Source organism: Haemaphysalis longicornis, unplaced genomic scaffold (assembly GCF_048455015.1).
Source record: "Haemaphysalis longicornis isolate Haplotype H1 unplaced genomic scaffold, Haemaphysalis longicornis Haplotype H1 scaffold_1, whole genome shotgun sequence".
Taxonomy (NCBI): Eukaryota; Metazoa; Arthropoda; class Arachnida; order Ixodida; family Ixodidae; genus Haemaphysalis; species Haemaphysalis longicornis.
The window spans coordinates 174591615-174609384 of record NW_027526203.1 but is presented as its reverse complement, the minus strand read 5'-3'; the positions used below and the strand labels follow the sequence as shown (position 1 = coordinate 174609384).

The 17770-nt window shown below is 46.8% G+C and overlaps 1 protein-coding gene across 1 annotated transcript in view; it reads left to right on the top strand.

The window, feature by feature from the left end:
- Nucleotides 1–17770, top strand: part of LOC144155791 (nose resistant to fluoxetine protein 6-like) — a 130499-nt gene that overhangs the window by 40314 nt on the left and 72415 nt on the right. The gene's annotated exons all lie outside the window — the stretch shown is intronic.

Sequence of the window (17770 nt, the reverse complement as noted above, 5' to 3'; positions counted from 1 at the left end):
TTTGGTGCTTATGTGTGGATCTATATCAAGGAACTACGGATGCCTTATTTCTCCATTTAGTCGGCTGAAAAAATTAAATGAATTAATCGATTTATGCGTAAATTATTCGCATTAGTTTACTAGTAAGACTGTGTGGAACAGGAACGCACAGGGTGTTATTGAGCGTGGGTCGGGACAGCCTCAGTCATTGCGTCGAAAACCGGAAACCGATACGTTTTGACAGCAGAGCTAGCTGTTTAAGCGTTTAGTGCCGCCGTCGAGCGTTACAAAAAAAAAAGACAAAATACCGAACGCACGTGGGCGTGCTAGAGAACGACGCGCGCTGGGAGCAGCAGCCGGCCGGTCTGCCTACAGGTCCGCCTACAGATGTGTTCGGCTTAGCACTGCGGCGGATATTCGAGTGGCGCGCTCGTAAGCAGTGCAGATGACAATTTTCAATGCAACCCGCCATCGCATCATTAACTCCTTTCTCATGTAAGCCACCATGGTCGGGACTTGGGGACAATTTCGTGCAGCGGTAACAAGCTATCACTCGAGCTACCTGCGCCGGCCTGGGCCACTTCGCGGCCGTGGCCGCCGCCTGCACAGCGACCGTGCGGCTAGCTCAGTGGGCTTTTGGTGCCTCCGGCGCGTTTTCGCATCCAATGGTAATAAACAGTAATAGAAACAGAGTGCCTGGAATCGCTGTAAAACTTTGGTCGCGGCCAGCTGCCCGATTAGCTGACGAAATCACGGCGCCTCCGCCGCCAACGATCGGGTCGTTCGTTCTCGAGAGCAGAAGCTCCGCCCTCCGGCCCTCCGATTGGAGCGGCGAGCCGGGCGAGCCGGCGAAAAACGCCGGCAGTGCGGAAGCGGCAAACACAAACTCGTGCCGTGTTTGGATGTTCTTTATTTACACAATATCCTCGGGATGTCGATTGCGCGTGGTCCTCTGCTGGCTGCTCGGTTGCGTTTCGCACACTTTAAAATTGATTTTAAATATGTTCTAGGCTGTATTCGCCGCTGATATTTTGCAGATGATGTATATGTGTTCCCACCAGTCTATCTCCGAAGTTATCTCGCCTTCAAAATTTTGTGTCAGCGCCCCTTTAACTACCCGGGCATTCCCTGAAGGCAGAGAAGACCCACCGGAATGCCTGAATCAATTCCCATTCCCGAGTCGTTACACAGACATCTTGTACCACTACCGTCGAAATCGCCTTGTCTACCCTTCTCCTCATCCATCTCTCAACACCAACGACGCACGCCTTTGGCAACGACTACAAACCCAGACATACTACAATACAACAATTCTACACAACATATCACCAACCATGTACCCCTACGAATGCCCATCCTGTAAAACCCCCAACACCACATACCACCTCGTCTGGGCCTGCCCCTACCACCCAAATCCCATCCCTTCCCCCTCCCTGAGCAGTGGGAGTGCGAGCTGACCAGCTGCCTGCTAGAGACGCAGGTTAACCTTGTGTCTCGGGCAAGAGCAGCTGCCACGACTCGCGGCTATCCGGACTCGGAAACCCACCCACAACAGCCCTTTCCGCTCCAATAAACGTTTCTCTCCTCCTCCTCCTCCAGTTTCTTTTTTTATCAATTCTGTTTATCAGTTTATTCGCTGCAGCTGCCAAATTTGTTGGGTGGGAACTACTTCGTTATGCCTGTGATGCCGACCCTGGGCTGCGGGAGGGTTCTAAGGGCAATGATGGAAACGGAAAGGGGCGCATGATTTTTTTGTCTGATTTTGCACGTCCATGCACCCCTCTCCAAATCCAAATTACTCCGCGTTGTAGCGTATACGGATGATATCGCCGTCGTCTGCACATCGCGGTCCGAGGTGAGCGAGGTCGCCAAGCTGGCACGTCGCTAGTGCCGTTTCTCCGGAGCGGAACCCAACTCCGCCAAGTCGGAAAGATGTTGGTTGGGTGAGTGGGACACCAAGCCATCAGTAGCTTTTGTAGCGCACGCTACAAAGGACGACTAGTCCATGTCCACCTGAACCGCTTGGAGCCCTCAACTATGGCGCGCCTCTAGCGCAGGTGCAACTTCGGCGCGTTAATCTCCACATTCAATCAATCACTTTTGCTATGGACCCCGACAGCCAGTCTACCAACTGCTCTCTGATTTACTTCCACGCCCACCCGAGTCTCTGGTTTCGTGCATGTAGTGTTCGCGGAGTGCGAGAAGCGTACAACCGACACGTCTGGCGTCCAGTCTGAGAGTGCCTTTATTTTTCGGTTCCCCTCCCCGGGTCCGCCCTCGTAATTCCTTCGTCGGGCGGGCCGAGCCGCCGGCTGCGCGCCGTCGGCTCGGGTTTCCCTTGCGTCTCGGCATAAACACACAGCACATCTTCCCCTCTCAGCCTTCCCTTTTACAAGCGTTGGACAGGCTTGACTACGCGTCCACTCCGTGTCTTGTAGCCCTGTGGGGCGGATGAGCTCTCCTGGGGTTCATTTGTTTCTGGCGGCTTTTGGTCGTCGTAAACCGGCGCTTCTCCCACCTCACGTCTCCTTGCATCTTGCAAAGCTGGCGGGTTTCTCCCAGGCGTTGATTCATTCGACGAGTGTGGAACCTCAACTTCAGGGACTGGGGCTAAGTGGATTCGGTTCCTTCTCAGTTGGTCTGTGTCTGTCTCCATAATGTAAAACCTCGGAGACCCCGCCGATGAAAGCACCGTTCCAGTCTTGCTCTGGTTCTTTATCCACACCGTTTCTCCCGGCTCTAAATCACGGAGGATCCGAGTCCCGTGCCTTCATGTAGTGTTCGCGGAGCGCGAGAAACGTACAACCGACACGTCTGGCGTCCAGTCTGAGAGTGCCTTTATTTTTCGGTTCCCCTCCCCGGGTCCACCCTCGTAATTCCTTCGTCGGGCGGGCCGAGCCGCCGGCTGCGCGCCGTTGGCTCGGGTTGCCTTTGCATCTCGGCATAAACATACAACACAGTGCACAGAACCGAATTTCCGAAAATCAATACTGCCACCACTGCGCCTTTCCGGATTCCCCCCACAACCTGCGGAGCTAAAGTCACTGGAACTAGAATGGACCTGCGAAAGTACCGCCATCAGCGGGCGACGCGCGGGAAACATTAGAGTGTTGTTGCCCGATTAGGTCCAGCGGTGCGGGCGCGCCGCGCCGTCTGCTACGCGTAGAAATCGCCGCTCGCGCGTGTGAGAACCTCTCTACAGAAGGCGGATTAGCCTTTGTTGGGATATTATTTGAGAATTCCGTGTAATTCACGAACCAAATAAGAAACAGGCTACAAAACGGAATTTTGTTTCCACGGTAACGATTTTACAGGGACACTGAAGTGATTTGTAAACATTGCGGGATTACTAGCGCAAATAGTAGTCCGGAGTCCGTAGGCCATGTTTCGATCACCCTGAGTGCGTTTACGCGAATTTATTTTGTATAAAAATTAATTCCAAAATGCTGTCCTCCTCTCTGCATCCTCGCCCATTTTCTGTGGCGTTTTCGTGTGACGTCAGGAGGAGATGACTTGGCTTCACTGCGCTACTGCACGGCACGCCGACCTTCCGACAGAGTCAGCCAGCCCAGCGTTCCGCCGGCCGCCGACGGGTTGTCGCAATTTGTTTGCTCAGCTGAAACTAAGCAACGACATGTTTGTGAATGGACGAATTTGCCTTTCTCTAGTTTGTTAGCTTGTACACTGTATCAAGCTTCACGTCCAGGTTGCTCCACACAAGCGCTGCACAAGCGTACATGCGACGCTTCGCTGACTGGTACTCTAGTAGAAAAATATGAGGCATTGGCCTTAGAGAAGGCGGAAGAAGAGTCAGCGAAGTTATTGTAGGTACTGAGGAATTAAAGTCAACCGAAACTTTTATCGTACCGTGTAAAAACAAAGTGCAGCTAGGAAGCACTTTTTGCTCTGGGTGAACTAGCACAGCGGTCAGCAGAACGACCACACATCTGCAAACGCTTTCCGCCGAAGGAATGCAGCCGCTACAGATATTTGTAGAAATTTGGAGGACGCTTACTGCATGAGCGCTATTCAAGAAATAGTCATCTAAGCTGCTTGAAATGCAAGAACTAAATAAAAATGTAAACTGGCAATACATTGTATACTTTATATTTCCGTACCTTGCAGGGCTGGCTTATGGCCGAGTGGTCTGGAGCACTACTTATATTGTTTCGCAGATCGCCAGATCGAATCCCCTATAGCGCATGTTTCTTTCTTTCTTCATTCTTTTGTTTGAAGTTGATTTATTTGTTCTTGGGCAATGTTTCCTATACTGAATTCACCATTTTTGTGCGGTAACGTTCATTGCTCCACAAATGAGTTTGCAGAACACATGCAGACTGACATTGATTAAGGCGCTGGTGAGTTCGCGTTGGCGTAGTGTCGCCCTAAGCACCAACTGCTTGCGGGCACAGTCCCAAATCAGCCGACCCTTGGCCTGGTGCGAAAATGCGTCTTGCGATACAGACACAAGCCAGGCAAGCTTCAAAGGTGGAGGAAAAGTGCACTCCGGTAGCGCGGAGGGAATTCATCCACTGCGTACGCCTCGGCGAGTGATTGTTACGATTCCAAGGCGTGCTGGTAGGCTTATCTTATGCATTTTACAGCCGACAACATGGCAGAAGCGCAGTATGCCGGTTACTGAGATATTGCGAATTCCCAGCCAACGATAATGTCGTATGCCAAGCTTGTTGCTTCAAATAACCGAAACCAAAACTGGCTTGAATTCTAATCTTGGACATCATCCAATCACGTAGCACCTCGTAAGGACGTCACTACTTTACCGTAATTGATGTGGCCGTCGCAGACTGTGCATTATATTTTTTTTTACTTCTGGGCTTTATAAAATAAATACCGCCTTATCAAACAGATAAACGATGAAAAGTGTGTTTATGTGAGCAAGTCTACGAAGTGCAAGCAAAAACAGGAGCTTGACAAATTCACTTCAGTACCTTTAAACATTGGTGGCACCACTGGCAAGGAACCATTTCGAATGCCCATTCCAAACACCAAAGTTTAATGAGCTGCATTGTCCCAGCATGCCAAGGTCTTAGGGGATTGAATAGGGCTGCTAAAGTTACGATTTCACGCGCGCAATCTCTAAAGCACACGTCCAAGATAATATCAACCAAATATTGCACCTACATGCACTGCAAGGGCCACACAAACAAGCGACAAAAACATTTTCTTCTTTCCTAGTTTTCATTTGAACCCTCGCCACCAAACAGCAGCTGTGACGCAGTAACCCCCACAGCACTTCAGCGTCGCTATCGGTGGGTTCGGCAGCGGTTTTGGCAGCCACCATTTAGCTAAGGCAGAGGTGCATGCGTGCACGTGAGATCACCGCTTCACTCCGGAGCAGCTTATCCTTGTAAGGACCAATGGTGATCTCCGTCAGTTTGTAGATTTAACATGTTGTTTGCAAGAAATAAATAAAGCGGGAAAGCATGGAGCATTTTCTCTATGCACAAATGCTCAGCGCACGGGTCGACCTTGCACCAATTTCACGACACCTGCCCACACGGCCCGCAACGCGGCGAGGGGTGACGACCTGTGCACATGAACCGATCATTGCCACCACTACAGCTTAATTGTCACCACAAATAAAAAATAAAATAAAAATAAGAACGGAACTTTTTGTGAAAACAGTTGGACATGAGTGAAAGGGGATGATATTGTGGTGAAAAACTGTGCTAGGGTTTATTATCTGCGCTGCTGTAGAAAATGGCGGTCGAATAACTACTACGTTTCTAAGCCGGAAGTTTTATATACGGACTGGGCACGGAGGGACCACCTTTATAGGTTTCCCTAGGTGGTCTTGCTCCAAGCTAGTGAGCTCACAGCATCCTCAGTTTAAGGCGCAAGAGGAAGGCGAAAGCCCCAGGCCTAGTAATTAGCACTTTCTAATACAAAAACTGGACTAGTATTTCCCGCTTTCAAACCATTTTTGTGGGAGGACGTGCCTTGAAGTAGTGCTCTAGCGATTTCACGCATAAAACTGCAGCCTTTGGAACCCTTTTCAGGGTCCCTTTAATAGTAAAGTGTAGCATCTTACGTATGGCTTCTAAAGATGCTCACAGCGCCAGAGCAAAGTGTCGTATGACTCCACCTTGAGTCACACGTCGCAAGGCATGAAGCACGTGTAGCGTGGTCACCTGCCGCAATCCAACAACCGAGCCGCCAACACCACGCTCACACCCTGCCATGCAGGAACCCCCACCAGTGCCTTGGCATGTCCGCCGCCACTACCATTACTCGTCTCCGCACTGCTATGCACTGCACAATAAATAAGGGCAGGACGTCTTTTCACTCCTTCGAAAGGGACATCATATCGAAAAAAAATAGAAACGATGTGATGCAGATTCGCTTTTGTTGCACGGGGAAGCCTTATTTGATTCATTTGCAACATTAAGCAGGCCAGAGGGATCTTGCTTGTTATTTTGAGCGTGTGTTCATCCAACTCACCGTGAATTCCAGCTTATAAAGCATTGTCCAACCCACCTAAGCTAGTGGGTGCTCCTCTGTGGGCCTGTAATAGTATGCTAGGCTTCAGAGAGTGCACACATATTTCTTGTGGTCAACCTGCCTAGAGCTTGCAGGCTAATTCTTTGCACGATTCATTGATCAAACTTGTTGACTAACTAATATGATAGACCTTTTATAAAGCCTTGTCCAATATGCGTCCGCAAGTATGCGCTACTCTGCAGGTATCTGTTACTCACTGTGCCTGTCTGTCTGTCCTACAGACAGACCGACAGACAGAGTAAGTAGCAGAGACAGTCTGTCCTACAGACAGACAGACAGACAGACAGACAGACAGGCAGACAGACAGACAGACAGACAGACAGACAGACAGACAGACAGACAGACAGACAGACAGACAGACAGACGAAAATTTTCCCGTTCAGGTACCCAAGATACACTGTCATCTTTATACACTCTTTAACAGACTGAGTCAGCAGCAGAGAGAGTCTGTCCTACAGATAGACAGACAGATACACCAAAATTTTCACGTTCAGGTACCCAAGCGACACGGTCATCTTTATATACTCTTTATAACGGGTTACTAGTTGGCCATAGGGTGTATTGCACTTTGAGTGCCTGTAATCGACAGTCACAAGCAGGCACCAGCTTCCTCCACCATCAATTACAAGCTTTCCCGCAAAGCATGGGTGACTTGCGGCTAAGGGGGGCAGGAGGAAGGTGCTTCTGGGAAGGACCTCTTATCTTCTTGGCGATGGACTAACTCCACCCTCAGACTTCTCGTTTTTGCACCATGATAATGTGTCCATGCTCAATCTGCCCCCCTCCACTCTCTACAGATAAGAGTCTAGCTGCGTACTGACACAGTCCCCAGTTTTCCGATCAAATCACGTGCACAGTCCATCTTTTTAAACACCGTAACATTCCTTTTTTTTGTATGTATGGCACAAGAAAACAGCAAACTTGACTAGCTTCGCACTCCAAGACAGCGAGATAAAGCTTTCTTGATAAGAAGGAATTCACACCATGGCCATCGTGAAGCTAGTTTGGGGACTGACCGTGCCAATTTGTTATCCCGCACTTGTAGCAGTTTTGGTCTCAATTGTTTTAATAAGTTTCTGTTAAGCTTCTCTTAGGCATAAAATTGCTTAGGCATAAAATGTTTTTTAAATAAAATCAGTATGTTGTTGAAAAGGACTTGCGAGTGGATGGTTGCAAAGGCATGATGTCATGATGCCATGAGGACATGCCTGTGAGGATTCATAAATAGTCTAACTTTCTGATGCTTTGCCCCATACACTTGAGTTTTCTTGAGATGAACGTTCATAGAAGTGCTGTTTATATATATTTTAGGAGAGATGCGTTAATCTCAGCTTGTCAGACAACATAACCTCATTACACTAATACTAAAATACCTGTGACTGAGGTCACCACACGAGATGAAATTTGTCCCCATATAAAATATCATATCAATAATAAAGGTAAACGCAGCAGGCCAGCTTCTGTATGTTCGATTTATGCCATAAAATTTTTTTGCATACCCTTTTTAAATCAGCCGTTCATTTCTCTAAGGGCAAGTTACTGAAATAATCAGCTTTCTTATTGTAAATTGCAAAATATTCACTTCGATTTGAAAATGTTCTTTCCAATTCACAACTATTCAAATAAAATATTTGCTTTGTATTCATTTCAAAAACAATAATTATTATTTGCACACACCTTCTTTTATGCCCGTTTCCACGGGTTTGATTTAACAGTACAGGCACAAGCGCAACTTGGTTTATGCTTAACTTAATGAGTCAAGTAAAAATTACTAAATTACCATACACACTCATGTAAGGGTAGGGTAAATGAGAAGTGGTGTGGCCTGAGAGCCATGACGTTCACCAATTTTAGCATTTTGGCCTTTCTACCCATTCAGAAACTGCAGGTGAATTATGCAAATAGAAGGGCTCTGGGGACACCAACAGAGAAGAGCAGCTAATATATCTACCTGAACTACAAAAACAGCCCGTTAACCAAGGATGAAGAACGAAGGGCACACATGAGAATGGACAATCAACTCATTAGGTTTTTTGCAAGGCATGATTAATATACGACGAGCATATGCTATAGGCTTACATAAGTAGGCTCACATCTGATGTAAGCCCATGTAATGTGTTGTTTGCATATTTATCACGCCTTGCACTAAAACTAACTAATTTGATTGTGTGTTATCACGTGTACCCCCTCCTCTTTAACGCAGTGTTTTTCCAGTTTAAATGTGTACGCAAGCAGCCCAATGGCAAGCCTTAGTATCTGCTCGCAAAACATGCAGCAGAGGAATGTGGCTGCAGTTCCATGAAGCGAGGCTCCTGTTTGCATTACTTTTAACATGTTCTGCTTTATAAGTTGCATGTGGGCCACTAAACAAGTGTGTGCGTCAGAATCAGTATGGTGACCTTGGCAAGTGCTGCAGGGATATATTTTCAGGCACAAGTTAGAAGAGAAATTCATCATCATCGTCATCATCATGATTGATTGATTGATTGATTGATTGATTGATTGATTGATTGATTGATTGATTGATTGATTGATTGATTGTAGGGTTTAACGCGCCGACGCAACGCAGGCGATGAGGCGCGCCGTAGTGGAGGGCTCCGGATTATTTTTGACCCCCACGGGATCTTTAACGTGCGCCGAAATATCGTACACACAGGCATTTTTTCTTTTCGCCTCCATCAGAAAAGCGGCCGCCGCGGCCGGGAATCGAACCCGCGTCCTCGTGTTCAGCAGCACAACGCTTTAGCCACTGAGCCACCGCGGCAGGTTCATCAGCCTGTCTACGCCCTCTGCAGGGCAAAGGTCTCTCCCATAGATCTCCAATTCTCCCGGTCCTGCAGTGTGCTAACTTATCCCCGCAAACCTCGTGACCTCATCTGCCCACCCAACTTTCTGCCGCCCCCTGCCGCGCTTGCCTCCTCTAGGGATCCACTCTTTACCCTTAATGACCAACGGTTATCTTGCCTTCGCATTACATGCCCTGCCCGCGGCCATTTCTTCTTAATTTCTACTAATATGTCCTTAAAACACATTTGTTCCCTGATCCACTCCGCTCTCTTCTTGTCCCTTAACGTCACACCTATCATCTTCCGTTCCATTGCTCGCTGAGTGAAGAGAAATTCACTCTGTGGCAAACAATGCCTACACTTGTAATGTGATGCCTGTCCATTTTATCTTGTAGGGTTCTGATGCAGTAATAAGACTGATGTGTTTTTTGCTTCTAGCTACAGTTATTGAGGTCAAATTGCCCTAATTTCACTAGACAATTTTTCAAAATGCAAAAGCCCCGTACAAGTTGCACTGCTAAGAATATACAGTGATGGTAACAGGTTTAAAAAATTGAAAACTACAGTATGCTTTCTTCATGGGTGCTTGATTCTATTCAAGTGAGTTTTTGCTTTTTTTGCAAAAAATTAGTTGGCGAAGGCGGCAGCTACTTCCTCACTCCCGGAGGCAAGAACGCCATTGTGTTCAACCTCACTAATGTTTTTTTCGGGCAATGCGCTCCCTCTCCAAGGCCCGGATGAGTTTTGACGGCTGTGCCTAATGCTTCACCTGTATTTCCCGACTGTGGACTAGGGCTCTCGAGTAGCCACTTCAGTTCTTTCATTATTTCTTAATAATTCTCCCCTAGATGTTTCCTCCCCAAACTTCCCCTAGCATTAGGAATGACACAACAATCTTCGGAGCTAAAAAATTGCGGTTACAGCCCAAACAAAGGCTGGTAATGAAAATGAGGCATTAGGGTATGTTTGTTTCCAAGAGGTAGCATAAACACTGCTTGTGAGAGACCCCTGGGAAGATTAGTTTTGTAAAGTATGCAGCTGGTCATAACAAAGCATGGAAATAGGACCAATGCATGACACAGGAAACAAAGCTTTAAATGAAGCCCAAAATATACTGCTGTATTCAGCCTGTATCTTTGTGAATGCATGCCCGGCAATGCTTTATTTTTATTTATTGCACAGCAGCAACTAATCATTATTCTATAGCATCACAGGCTAGCTATTTTTTAAATTTCTCAATGTCTTAATGCAAATAACCACTTACTTAACTTGCAGCCAATCACAGAGCCTGCTCTCCTTGACACCTGTTCCAAAGGAGACAGCTGGCTAGGCTAAAGTCCTCACGTGAGCTGGCAAGCTTAGTTTCTGCCAGTATAGGCCCTTCACCCCTTGCACGGCAGTTGGCTTGAATGTCCCGTGAGTGCCCTTGTTTTTTCAGACATTTCATTGGCACGTCGGTGCAGTTAATCCAGTGCAGCACCTCTGGGATACTTGCAACCTGCGTGAATGCTGCGAATATGCATGTAAGACATCGATTAGTACAATGCACACACAAGGGAGGCAAAAATGTTCATGTAAAATATTATGAACATAAGATAATGCAGTGGAGCAGCAGCTTATGTAGCCGGGATGGAGTTTTGGAATATCCAAGTAAAATTATCTAATGATGGTCAAATTTAAATTTACAGGAACACTTATCTTATTTCTTTGAGACAAAATAAGAGCGCATCCTATGAAACAAGGCTCGGAGCAGCTGAAAGAGGGTAGAGATACACCAGGTGCCTTCTCGAAAAAGTTTGAACAAGAGCAGTTTCTAGCAGAGAAAATTTCCTGTTCACAACTTATGGGGAAAGTGAGACTGTTCTTCTGTAAAGTTTTACGTAAAATGGAGGGGGCGGGAACTTTCTGCATTCAATTTGCCTCCAATGAGCTCTACGAAATTGCAATGACACATGGTACACATTAGGACTAGCAATTGTTAGCGAATAAATATTTCTTGGACATCGCTAACAAATTGATTTATGCCCAGTAACAATTCATTTGTCTCCAATCTTCTTTCAACTTACACACAGGCGAATACAGGGAAGCTTCATGAAAGCACACAAAGATTAGGAGACAATAGGAATTATTTTCTGTTTTACTTCACATCAGGGACGTACCCAACCCGACATTTTTGGTCCATACCCCCCTTTCCTCGCGTCACCTCTGTTCTCCCCTCATACACATTCTAAAACACCGCCATACAAATCCTGGTCTTGATAGCTATTTGAGGCGTTTTTTCTAAATGAGCCAAATCCGCCTAACGCGAATTTGAAGGGGAGGGGGGAAAACGAAAGTTTGGAACCGGACCTGAATGCAATGCCGTCAAAACTATTGAATCGCATGTTTTACATGTCAGCTAGGGGAAATCTATGACGACAAGTAATTGGAATTATGCGGAGATTTGAGCAATATTAGGATAAGTTCGAATTTGGCTCGTACTCAATTGAAACAGTCAAGTTGGCGCGGCATTCTTATGAAAAATTTATTGCAATTTACTTTCATGAACGGTACGATAGAGTTTTAAGCAAAAAAGGCCGTAAACATATGCAAGAGTGCTTCAAGAACAGTAAAACTATAGCCGGTATTCAATGGCGTGGAATGCATGCAGGCAACCAAGTGTGCGCCGCCATATCTGTGGCCAAGCGTCTGTTGCTAGGCGACGTTGTGCGCACGGCCCGCCGATCAGGCACCCCTCTTCTCCATGCAACCGTGTGAGTGCGCCCACGGCCGGGCTAGAGCAGCGGCGTGCGCGCGTTGGTGGCGGAACTTTACGTCGAGACTGGGCTGCACTATTCTCGCCGCCGCTGCGAAGGCCGTATCAACACATCGCGCGCCGCCGCTCTAGTCCGGCCGTGGTGCGCCGTCACTCGTTACGTCAGGCTCCGCGGGATGGCGGCACTTGTCCATGCTAAGCACGACTGTGAAACACATGACTGTGTTTCACGTTAGAAACTCTACGTCACCGAACGCAAAGTATTGCCTCGAGTTCAATATGAGTGCGATTATTAACATCTCTGTTGATGCCACCGTTTAGAATCGGATTGGAACGGAACAGACGACGCACGCCGGTGTTTTCTTCGGCGTGCGGGCGCAATGGCCCAAGCCGCGCCGTGTCCGTGGCGCAGCGGCCATGTCTGTGGCCATTTCCAGTGTTGCCAAGCGAAGAAATTGACCGGTAAACGTTTCAATGAATACCGCCTATACATGAAGAGCCGGTGAGTCCTCTTCGAAGCATTAGCAGTTCTTTTCGAATTGCTCCGTAGGGTACTTTTTTGAGCACGCCTGAAGACACTCATGAAGCTCTTCATTGCCTTGCCATAAATTTCCAAAACGCTTCACAAGAAGCCTGCTCATATGATCTTCTTCACCTGGCTCGTACCCAGAGAGAGGGGGGATTTTTCATGGCTTGTAAGCGGCAGCTAATTTTTGAGGTACGTAAATGAGAAATATGGGAGTAATAATAATAATCAATCAATCAATCAATCATGTTTATTTACGTGCCCAGGAACAGCCAGAGGCCTGAGTGCTGGCGCACGGGTAGTTACATGAAAACAAAATACAAGAAACATGTAGCAAGAAACAAACAAGCGACAAGACACACACAAGTTGAAGTAGTGAAGATGACAGAAAAATAATAATCAATCAATCAATCAATCAATCAATCAATCATGTTTATTTACGTGCCCAGGAACAGCCAGAGGCCTGAGTGCTGGCGCACGGGTAGTTACATGAAAACAAAATACAAGAAACATATAGCAAGAAACAAACAAGCGACAAGACACACAAATTGAAGTAGTGAAAATGACAAATAAAGCACAGGCGGAGCCTGGGTACAGGTAAAAAATAAAAAAAGAAGATGCCTATGTTGCTCTGCCTGTCGTAAAGGCCACACGACAGGCAGAGCAACAAAGTTTGACAGTAATACAACAAAAACAACGGAGTGTAGAGACAAATGATAATACGAACAAATGACAGTAAACAGTTTCAAAAATAGGCAACTATCAGTTGGATAGACACAACCGCAGAGAAACCAAATTCCAGAAAAAAAAGAGCGACAGACATATCATAGGTGTTTAACATACTGTATTCAACAGCGCTGTACGGTAAATTGTAAAGGATTTCTGAAAGATGTCAAGGCGTTCAAAGAAGCGGTTGTAACAATTCTGTATTCTGCGCACAGGAGAATGATTGGAGTTGCGCGCAGCGGTCAAGAACGGGCGATGCGACCTGGTGGGCTTTTGTGGTACACTAAACTCTAAACAGTTAAGCAGGTCTGCGCAAGAAAGGTCGCCATGAACAATTTTGTGAAGAAATGTAAGGTCTGCACGCATACGTCTGTAGTTCAAGGAAGGGATGGAAGGGACTATGGGTAAGTCAGAATCAGGATGAAAACTGTGATTGTGATTACAGTGCTTAAATATGGATAAAAACTTCTTCTGCACACGTTCTATTAATTCACTACTAGATTTGGAGATGCCGTTCCAGGCAACAGAAGCATATTCTAACTGTGGTATACATATTGCATTGTATAGCTTTAGAAATGGATCTGGAGAAGAGAATTCCTTTGTAATCCGACACACATTTCCAAGGCTTCGGAGTGCTCGCCGGGTGATGAGCCTAATATGAGGAGAAAAAGAGAGGGTACTGTCGAAAAGCACCCCTAGGTCCCTAATCTCCTCAACCCTTTGCAGAGGAGCTCCCTCAATACTGTAGGAAAACAGCAGACGGTGGGTTTTCCGGCTGTAGGTGACAATCTTTGTTTTAGTGGGGTTTAAAATTAGGCAGTTTTTCCTGCACCAGACCGATAATTCCGACACATCCCTCTGCAAGGCACAGCAGTCCTGAACACCGCTAATGTGCCTAAATAGTTTGACATCATCAGCATAGAGAAGAAAAGAAGAGTTTGTTAACACTGTTGAAACATCATTGATAAAGACAGAAAACAGTAATGGACCCAGCACGGAACCCTGGGGTACACCACTTGTTGCAGGGTAAACACTAGACTTTTTGTAGTTAACATCTACATAAAAGGACCGGTCAAGGAGATAGTTGGACAACAAGGCAACAAGGCTTGCGTCTACACCGGACTTAGCAAGCTTGTTAATTAATAACTGATGGTTCACCACATCAAACGCCTTACTGAGGTCAAAATAAATAACGTCCAACTGGCCGTTTTCACAAACTGCAGCCGAAGCCTGTGTCATAAAGCTTGCAAGATTTGTGACCGTCGATCGACCCGAGAAAAAGCCGTGCTGATTTGGTATCACAACGTTCTTGACGCAGGCAGCAAGAACTTTGTGCAGAGCTGACTCAAAGAGTTTTGAGGCGACACAAAGGAGTGAGATCGGGCGATAGTTAGAAACGGCTGACTTATCACCAGACTTAAATATTGGAAAAATTCGAGCGATCTTCCATGCACGAGGAAATTTACCTAAAAGTAAGCAGTTATTATAAATGGAAGTTAAGACAGGCACAAAAATGTTGCCGTAAGCCTTCATGAGGGCTGCTGGAATTCCATCTGCACCACAGGAAAATGATGGTTTCATCCGTTGAAGGCTATCATTGACAATTTTTTCATCGAACCTAAGTGTGTTAAAATTAGAGTTATTAAACGATAGGCGTTCGTCGTTACCATCTGGCAGTTGAAAGACAGAATGAAAGTACTGAGCAAAACTGGTGGCAACATCCTCAACCTCTTCACCATCGGAATTAAGCAGGCTAACGTGTTCTTTAGACGCCTTAGAACGGCCGCGTACATACCTCCAGAATTCAGCCGGTTTCTGAGACGCAGCAGCCTCTAACGATTCTATATAGAGCTGGTGGTCACGCCGGTAGAGGATTTTACAAAGTGAGCGATACTGACTAAACTCCGCTTTCCACTTGTCAAGCCCAGAACGCTTGGCCTTTTTGTGGGCGCTATCCTTAAGTTTAAGCGAACTTCGAAGTTCTTTAGAAAACCAGTGGGGAAATTTGGAAGGAACAGGCTTATAACAAGGGATATACTTTTCCATGCCACTTCTGACTATTTCGGTAAAACGTTGAACCTGTTCGTCAACATCATTGACATCCAAAACACTAGACCATTCAGCAGATGAATAAAAGTGATACAGCCCAGCATAATCTCCACGCTTGAAAGCATATCGCGGGACTGAACAATTGTCAACACCGCCAGAGCGATGCTGGGTCGCGACCGAGACAGAGACAATAAGAGAAGGGTGAAACTTGTCGGGGTGCACAAGGGATATTTCGGAGGCACACACTTGTACGTTTTCTAAGTTTGAGAAGCACACATCTAGAACATTACCACAAGAGTTTTCTATGCGGCAAAACTGCTGCATGGAGGTGAACGACTGAAAATCTAATAGCATGCTGCATTTCTGTGCTGCATAATGGTTTTTGTGCTCAAAGGAAAGACTGTTCCAGCGAATACCTGGGGTGTTGAAGTCTCCAAGTATGATGAGCTTATGGTTGGAGTGTGCATTTGAGACATTTTCTATGGATGTGAGTGTTCGATTAAATTCAGAAGGTAATACATCCGGGGATATATAGAATTCACCGATGAGTAGCTTCTCGCCCTTCGTGAGGCCTACCTCAAGCCAGACTGATTCGTCTAGGGTCTCGAGGTCAGCACGCCGCATGCACTGCACTGAATGATCAACGGCAACGAGAAACCCGCCACCTTTTTGTTTAGGTCCAGTTAATTTTCTGTCGCTTCTAAAGATTTGATAGTTAGAAGGGAAATAGTCGGAAGACGAGATATCATCGGAAAGCCAGGTTTCAGTAATGGCAACAGCAGAAAATTTAGAGCATACAATATTTCTAATAAATTCAGAGGACTTAGTTCGTAGACCTCTAGTGTTTTGATAGTATATGTCGAAACTCTCGTACTTACTGATCATTTTCAGTTATTTCAGAGCTGTGCAGCATACCAGGGTGGACCTTGCCTTGAAACGGCTTGAAAAGGCAGCCTTTTGGCCACATAGACGGGTCGCTCAGGCGCCTAAAACACTCCTCGTTAACAGTTACGCAAAAAGAAGAATAGGAGTCGTACTTAGTCCTAAGGCGTTTGCAGGACAATGGCGTAACTTGCACAGTTGACAAGTGGGCCAACAGTTGAGCAGATGTGGTGTTAGCCGACAGTTTTGAAACAAAGATGGCCCTGGAGCTGGGTGGTCGGTGTACCACAACCAACTGAGAAGCTTCCGACGCACCCACGCGGGGAGGGCTCCTTTTCTTCTGCAAGTTCGTCGGCGGGCCATTAAACGCAGTGTCGGACCTAGGAGGCGGGGGCAGAGGGTGGACCGAAGGGGAAACCAAAGTGCTCAAGGCCGTAGCAGGTTGACTGCTGGGGCGGTCAACGAACGGCGAAGCGGTGGTAGAGGACAGGAAGGGGGCACATTCACCAGCTGCACCGGCGGCGGCTTCGGCGAACGACGACCTCGTAGGGATACCAGACTGCGGTGACGTCACCGGCGGCATGAAAGGATTAGCAGGCTTCGGGGAAGCAGGCGGAGAAGGCGGGGGACGCGCGAGCTCCCCTCGCAGGCAGCGAACCTCCTCGCGCAGGGAAGCGACGATTGCAGCCTGCTGGGCAAGCCCAGCCACATTATCCCGTCGAAGAAGCCGGTTTTCCTCGCGCAGCTCGGTGACAACATCCCCGAGAAAAGAGAGGCTGGCGCAGGCTTCGGACAGGAGATTCTTCAACGCAGCTACCTCTGCGCGTAGGTCCGCCGAAGGGTTGAAGCTTGCTCCGACAGGGGACGCCACTCGTTTGGCCGGGATGTTCGCTGGCTCACCGTCTTCGCTGGCTTGGTCACCGGGGTCGCTAGGCCTAGCGGGTGACGCCGCAGCCACACACAGATTGCAGACGAACGGCTGCTCACCGGAGATCAAACGCTGCAGTTCCTCGTCCGGAAGAACAATGCACTTTCCGTGCGCACGGCGTTTACACGCAGAACATCGAAAAAACTCCTGCCTGCTGAAGAAAGCGAGGCAGCAGAGAAGGCACTTGTCCTTACTGGGCGCCATCATGCGGCCAAAAATAATAATAATAATAATAATAATAATAATAATAATAATAATAATAATAATAATAATAATAATAATAATAATAATAATAATAATCAATCAATCAATCAATCAATCAATCATTTATTTGCGTGCCCAGGAACAGCCGGGGGAGCCTTTGTGCTGGCGCACGGAAACAGAAACACACGAAACATAATGTACACATCTTTCAAATACAAAATAAAATACAAAATACAAAAAAAACGAAAGGATAGCTTATGTTGAAGTTACGGAATGAAAGTCATTTAAGTGCATGAACTCAAGGATAAAAGACAAATGCAGAATAAGAAAAGTTGGCAGTTACGCCAATACAAACTCACAGACATGTTTGCGAAACAGAGTAGGGCAATCATTAAATATATCAAGGTAATCCG